Raw genomic sequence first — 8017 nt, forward strand, 5'->3', positions numbered from 1 at the left:
GGCATGGATAGAGTGGATAGCCAGAAGCTTTCACCCAAAACGGAATTGGCTATGATGAGTGGGCAAGATTTTAAGGTAATTGGAGGAATATTTATGGGAGATGTCCGAGGTAGGTTCTTTACGCAGAGAGTGTGGGTGTGTGGATAGACACATGAATGATCGTATAATGAACGGTATGTAGGTTAGTTTGATCTTAGAATAGGATAAAATGTCGGCAGGACGTCAAGGGCTGAAGGGCCTGCACTATGATTCCTGTTTCACCAAGCTTGTAGGTTCTCATCAATTCTTGTGTGTGAGGGAGTGATGTGTGTGAGATCAGGAAGCTTTGACGAGGTATTAGGTCAAAACTTACATTTACGTTGTGCATTGTTACAGTTACCTGAGTGCCAGTACAATATGTGTAGGTCACCACAAAACCAAACAGAATCCGCCAAGTTCAGTTCTTAACGTGCTTCTTGGCCTGCCGTTTGCTGCTGTTTTCTTCAGATATATTCTGTTTGGTGAACCGTGTATTAATCTCTGGTCATCCACAGAGATGTAAAATTTCATTTTGATACTGGTGATAATGAAGGTGACATTTATTGGGTATGGTTTCAGAGGTTTCTTTGTGAGACTCAAGAAAGTGCATCAGACTCTCAACATTTTAACGTCTTTTCCCAGCATCTGGTCCAGGGTGCAGATGTATGGAGTCTGGGAGGTAGGCCAGGTGTCAGCACCATCAGTAAGTTGTGCGGTGTGATTCTGACACTGCATGTCGACACATCTGCCCACTGGGCCAGGCTCTGACTGAAGATGGTTTTTTTAAAAACCTGGTTACTGGTTAGCCATTGATATCTAATTTGGACATTATTTGTAGCTACACTGAGACCAGTGATAGTCTGTTAGCGAGCTCCCACCTTTCCCAGGGTGGATTCCAAATCATTTTTTGTGAAGAAATGTTTGACTAACTGCCCTGACCCAGGTTAGAAACTCTTTGCACAGATTTAGGAGCAGGTCAGTGTGTCACTCAGCATTACAGGCAACTGTGAATTCCAGTAACACTGTAAATGATTCCAAATCTTTTGGAAGCCATTTTTAGCGTAGCTCATTGCAAGGTGTTGAGTTTACTGACCGGAACAATAATCAACTATTAGCTATGTTTCGTGAATTGGACAAAAATGAGATATGAAGTATGATTATTCAACTGAGCAATAATCTCTGAAAACAATTGGGTCGATTCTATATTTATGGGAGTAATGTATAAACTCCTATCAATTTTTTGTAACACAAAAATAAAGAATGCACATTTTATTTTATATCGAATAAAGAACATGGTACCTAACTGCTGTGATCAGAATTATATATTCAATGTCAGGATTCAAAACAATGCATTGCCACTCCAACATTTTGAAAATGGTCGGCTTCTCAATGATTCTATGTTCAGAGTGAGTAAACGATTGGACAATCAAATGAAATTAGCGTTCTTATACATCTATATATAATCAATCAGTTAAATTTCTCAGTGAAATGTACAAACTTCAGCTAATAGCCAGCAACTTAGAAATGGCAATAATTCAACATGCACTGTGAATGATTTATGTTATCAAGTTTTAGTGAAGAATAATTTGAAAACTGCCGATTTTTAGAAAGAATGATACTTAATATGAAATGTTGACAGTGAACAAAAAGGACACATTATGGTGTGAGGGAAAAGTCAGAGCTTTTCAAAGAGATTTGTGCCAAAGCAATGATATATTTGTTTTCGTTATCAGAACATAACATTTAAAATATTCATGTTCTGAGTAATAAATAGACTACATGATGAGACTGACCTTGCAATATTTGCATTTTAAATGTTTATCCTGCACCAAATAATCAGATATTTGCGAGCACTTAAAATGGGAAAAAATTCGATACTGATTTTTATTTGCATCAGACACATGATAGAGTACAAGCCTTTAAAGTACAGGAGGAGGCCATTGGCCACTGTGTGTGCACCAGCTCCAGTAATGTTTCCCAAGCACCTTCCATTTGCCAGCCCTATCTCTGTAGCCCATTAAATTCATAATTTAAAAATATATATCCAATTCTTTATTGAATCGTCATCTACAAATCTCCCAGGCAGTCTAATCCAAATCCTAACAACTCTCTCAATAAAGAAATATTTTTGTATCTCAGTCCCAGCTCTTTTGCTGACCATTTTGAAATTAGAACTCCTTGATGCTGTAATGCCAACTAACGGAAACAGAGTTTTCCTGTTTTACTCTGCAGCTTTCTTCATACTTATGAGCACCACAATAATTCACATCTTTGTCTGTTCTGCTCCAGGAAGAATAAGCCTTGCAAGAACTGTAACAAACACTACATCGGAAAAACAGGCAGAAAACTAGCCACCTGGATGCATGAACAATAACTAATCAGAAAAAAGACATGACCCACTATCACTAGATCCTTACATACGGATGAGGAAGTATATCATTTTGACTGGCTCTGCACATCCATCTAGGACCAGCCAAAGAAAGACACGCACAAGAATTCCGAGAAATATGGCAATCCAACCGGAACTCTATCAACAAACACATCGATTTGATTCCATCTAACACTCTCTGAGGAAACAGACCAGGCATGAAATCACTAATACTGGAAATTACATCACTGAATCAAGGAAACCTAAACACTTAAATAGAAAGTGGGACATAAACTTGCATTTCACCGGAGTCTCACTGATAATGTTCACTCGGATAGTGATGAACCATCGGAAAATGAACTCTCCAACTCAGCGAGCAAACTGACATTCAGAAGAAAATAAATTTCTCTCGTCCTTTCTTTAACTAAATCCTTCATTCCAGTTAAGATTCTGACTATTTATAAGGTTATTGGTATTCTTCTGCAAAGTATTGTAGTGTCGGTCTGATTGTGTGTGTGAATGTGTGTGTGAGAGAGAGAGACAGAACAATCCTCTGTAATCTCGGAATTACTCCCCGTGCCATATGGAAAAGAGGTAAGGATAAGGATGGCGGTATAGCTTAACATGTTATTAAAAGTCTAGTTCATGGTTGCTGGTTTCAGATTTTTGGATTATTGGGAATTCTTCCAGGACAGATGGGACCTGTACAAAAAAGACAGATTGCATCTTAACTGGAGGAGCAACAACATCCTTTTGGGGAGCTTTGCTCGAGCATGTCGAATGGATTTAAACTAATAAACCAGGAGTTTGGTAACCAAAGCAGCGAGTCAGAAACTGAGTAGAAGGTTGAGATGAATAGCACATCAGGCATGGACAGTCTAATGACCATGCTGAGGGAAGGAATCATATCAGTTCACATTGTGAGATGGAAGTTGGAATAAATGATAGAGATGAGGCTCAGGTTTATCAGCGATTCACAAATGAGGAAGAAGAGTGTGGGGTTGTGAGGGATTGAGGTGTGAGAGATCAGGAAGACAATGCACAAGAAAATATTAAAGGGTAAATTTTGAAGGGATGGAGTGGAGTGGGGAATTCTGTGATAAATAACTGGCAGCAAAACACAGGAAAACTTGCTTTTTATCAAAGTGAATATCTGGGAAGTAATTTATTATGCTTCAGAGAAATAGCACCCTCATAGCTAGAAGTCTGCATTATATTGAAGGAAAATCTGTGTCCATGACATTGCTGTAGCTATAATAATGGTGGTAAACAGCTGGAAAAATGCTCGTGTTGTTGTTAGACAATGCTTGCACTGAGCATGTGAAATACCCTGGATGTTCCCAGAGATGGCTTGGATGCTGGAACTCCATGAGATGATTCTGGTTTGTGATCTCGCCACTTACTGAGTCCAGTCAAAGGAACAAACCAGCAACTGCCATTGCTTATTGCTTCAGAATATATCAGAGCATTCATGGCTGCCAACGCATAGAATCATGAAACGAATTAAAGGCCTATCACGTCTGTGCCAGCAAGTGCACATCCAAAGGCTTTGTAAATGTTTGTGAGGTTACCTCCCTCAACGACCCTCCTAGACAATGCATTCCAGATTCATACCACTCTCTCAGTACGAAACACATTCCACAAATCCTCTCTCAAATCCCTGCCTTTCACTTCAAAAATGTGTTCCTTTGTTTTTGACCCTTTGACGAAGGGAAACAGCTTCTGTTTATTCATCTTCTCCATAGCCCTATACTCCAGTATACCTGTAGCAGGTTCCCTCCTCAACCTTCCCTGCTGCAAAGAAAAAACGAGCAAATTTAGCCCTCCCCATTCATAGTTTGAGTACTCACTTGTCCTATTACTTCTGACATGCATCATCCCACATTTATTAGTGTTAAATTTAATCGGCCATTGATCTGGCTATCTGAATAATCTATTTATATTCTCCTGATTGTGAGCCACTCAGATCAGCTTTGTGTCATCCACAACATTGGTCAGCATTCCACTGCCCCCCCCCCCTCCCCATTTTCCACATGCTCACCATCGTCATTTATGAATATCACAAACAAACCGTGATTTCCTTCCTGTTTCCCAGATGTTATTCAGAGGAAGATTTGAGAATTCCAGTCCGTTTTTTCTTATTTTGGCCAATTTACAGAGTGATTTGGTTAACATCTTTTATGAGGAAGCCAGAAATAACATTTTTGACACAGAGTTGAATTCACCTTTTACACTTTCCATGTTTTATTCATAAAGCTTGTAAATAATTTAAGATGAACTAGGGTTTGGCATCTTGCGCTGGATCATTAACATTTTGGAGGCACTGCAATAGCCAGAGCTGGAGACATTTTTCATCTGCAGGATGGACACAGACTAATTCATTGTTTGTTTAAATCAGCTAGTGTGATGAGGATAAATACTCAATTAAATTCTATGTTATGGACAAACTGAAGGAGATCAAATCATATTCTCATGTCTACCTTGAATTGGAAGCAAATACATACTGTAAAGAAAAATCAAAAATGTTGAAACACCACACAAGACAAGAAAAGAAATCCTCTGCACTTGATACAGAAAGATAGAGTACATGTATCATCTTAACAAGAATCAAGTGATAGAAAAGAAAGAACATGAAATCTTTTCTTAATTTTGAATGGAAACCTGATCTCGATTTTCCTGAACAGTGAAGTTTTCGCACCCAATCCCGCTTCCCCAAAAACAAGATTTTCCCTATCAATAAAACTTCATCGTTCATTCTTCCTCCTTCGTCCTACTCTTTCCTCACACTCCTACTTCCCTTGCACTACCCCTTCCGCTGCTACATGCTCTTCCACTGATGATTTCCCTTTACATCCTCCTTCTGCCACTCCCACCGTAAGTTACACCAATTCCCCAATTACTCCCACTTCATCTGACCATCACATTCCCTTTTTGCTTTACAACTGGGATGATGGGAGCCGCTGGCTTCTGTTCTGCTATTGATCATCAGTGAATTTTGAGATTGGGATGATCAATGTCCAATCGAAACAGACAATAATGTGTATCTGTCACTGAGAGATGCACCGTGAACAGGATTGTTTTGTTCCCCATGTTCCAGAGTGGAGTGTCTTTCTGTCTCTGTGTCACAGTGAATAACCAAACAGACTCATCACAAATAGGATGAACCTTTCCTCAAAATCAGAAGTCCATGCATCAGTTTTCCCTTAAACGTTGTGAGTACAGTGAGCACATGTTTCAAACAAGCCGTGTTTTACACTTTTGCTTTTTATTATTTTAATGGTTTACCTCTTTTGAGGTGAGATCAGAGTAATTTCCCTTGCATCAAAGTAGTATTTGATTCATGTGGCATCACGGACCCTGAGTAAACAGGGGTCAATGGGAATCGGAGGAAAATCTGTCCTGGTAATTTCCTCACTGAACGATGACACCTTCCCCAGAGCTTTTGAGAATGACAAATAAACTCTGCCCTTGTTAATACCTGCCAAAACCATGGATGACTTTGTCCTGTTGATAGCATCAACATTTATTATGTTTTCACAGTTTTGTCTAAAATCTCAGAAAAGTAAGACTTTGCTGATTGAGTGTCACTCCAATGAAATCAGGGTATTACAATAAGATTACGTTCATTTTCATTCAGTTACTTCCTGAGGACTGATCATGTGATTGCAGTGCCAGTGATATCAACATTTTATCTGTTCAAATGCATCACATCTCATTGGCTCAAGGCTGCACCACTCCCCAATTCTATTTCTTTCTCCGGCTCATTCGCCATGCTCATCAGATATATGAGGTGCACAAGATGCAATAACACAGAGATGTCTATGACCCCTTGGAACCTACCTTCCCACCCGTGCTCTGCACTCGGACTCCATCCCCTCCCCCAAATGCACCTCCTGTCGTTCCTTCAGCCTCCGTTCTACCCTTCCACACTCTGATGTTGAATGTTATGTACCTAACAATGGTCTCAGCGTTATCCCACTGAGCCCCGACTTTAATGAATTTCTGGTACGGCATGACGTTGAACTCTTCTACCACCATCTTCTCCTCGGTGCCCATTTCTTTGGGCAAAGATTCTGTTACCTGTTCCACAGACTCTTCGAATAGCTCCAATACTCTTCCTCCACCTGGACCTCTCCCTCTGCTGTTTGCTTGAACTCAATCTGTTCATTGAGAATGTTCGATGTGACATTGGTTGTCTTAATTTCTCTGCATCCCCTCACCCAATCCAAAAAATCACCCTCTGAACAGGCTGTATGCCGTGTGCTTTGATCCAAACCTGTCTTTGTTATTCAGCCTGTGCTGGTAAGGGTGATGCTGCTGTCGTCTGGTGGACTGACCTCTACATTGCAGAGACTGAGGGCCAGCTCTCAGTTATCTCCTCATATCACCTGCTAGTCCCGGCCATGACCACATCAGGCCATTGTATCAACTATGATAATTGACCACATTTCATCTGGTCATTCACACCGTACTTGCCCCCACCTAACGGCCCCCAAGCTGATGGTCCTCTGATAGCAGAGCTCACTTCTATCTCCTCCTGAAAATCCACAAACAGAGCTGCCCGGGCAGACCCATTGCTTCAGCCTACTCCTGCCATACAGAGGGGGTGCATGGATACACACGTGGGCTCCAGTCATACCTGTTTCTTCAAGGGGTATGTCGACAATTCCCTGTTCCACTTCTATTCCAGACCCATCCACAACTCTTTCTCCAATGCATAGTTTACATCATTGATTCTGCTTCTCTCTCGTCCTGAATTTGAAAAACAAACATCGATTTCACTTCCAATTTGCATCCATCCTTCACTTTCACCTAGGCTTTATCTGACTCATCACTTCCATTCCGCAGCATCTCTGTTTCCATTTCTGGGGATCGACAGGCCACTAATATCTAGTATTATCCAACTGACTCCCACAGCTACCTGGAGTATACACCCTCACAACCTGTTTATTGCTCATACTCCATTCCATTCCACCTATTTTTCTGTCTCCACCGCATTGCTTCTGATGATGTCAATTTCCAAAATGTCCACCTTCTTCCTCAACTGAGAATTTCCCAGCACTTTTTTCGAGAGGGCCCTCAACCAGGTCTGACCCACCTCTTGCATTTCTAATTTCATCGTCTCTCTACCCTCCTGCAACAGCGTGACAATTCCTCTTGTCCTGGCCTACCATCCCATCAGCATTCACATGAAGTGGATTATCAGCCACCATTTCCCCCACCTCCAGCAAGATGCCATCACCAGATACATATTTTCCTCCTCAAAATTGTCCGCCTTCTGGAGGGACCAGGACACCCTGGTTCACTCTTTATTCACTCCCATTACCCCCGCCCTCACTCCCACCACAGGCCCACTTCATTTGCCGCTGCCTAAAGTGTAACATGTTCGCACTTCTGTCCTCCTTTCTCACTATCCAAGGGCCCAACCACACCGTACCGATGAAGCAGCACCTTTCCGAAATTTCCCACAATTAGTCTACTCGATTCGCTTCTCACAATGTAGTCTTCTCTACATTGGGGAAACTAACGGTAGCCTGGGGGACCACTTCACTGAACATCCAAAGTGTACATATACAAATGACTCTGAGCTTCCAGTTGCCTGCCCGTTTAATACCGCATCCTGTTCCCTGG

The 8017-nt window shown here is 41.3% G+C and overlaps 1 long non-coding RNA gene across 1 annotated transcript in view; it reads left to right on the forward strand.

Annotated features, from left to right (window-relative positions):
- Window positions 1–2513, forward strand: part of LOC140458999 (uncharacterized) — a 66063-nt gene extending 63550 nt beyond the window's left edge. The window contains exon 3 of the long non-coding RNA XR_011953808.1: window positions 2308–2513. This is a non-coding gene — a long non-coding RNA (uncharacterized lncRNA). The remainder of the gene's footprint in view (window positions 1–2307) is intronic.
- Window positions 2514–8017: the final 5504 nt, after the last annotated feature.

Source organism: Chiloscyllium punctatum, chromosome 34 (genome assembly GCF_047496795.1).
Source record: "Chiloscyllium punctatum isolate Juve2018m chromosome 34, sChiPun1.3, whole genome shotgun sequence".
NCBI classification, from domain to species: domain Eukaryota; kingdom Metazoa; phylum Chordata; class Chondrichthyes; order Orectolobiformes; family Hemiscylliidae; genus Chiloscyllium; species Chiloscyllium punctatum.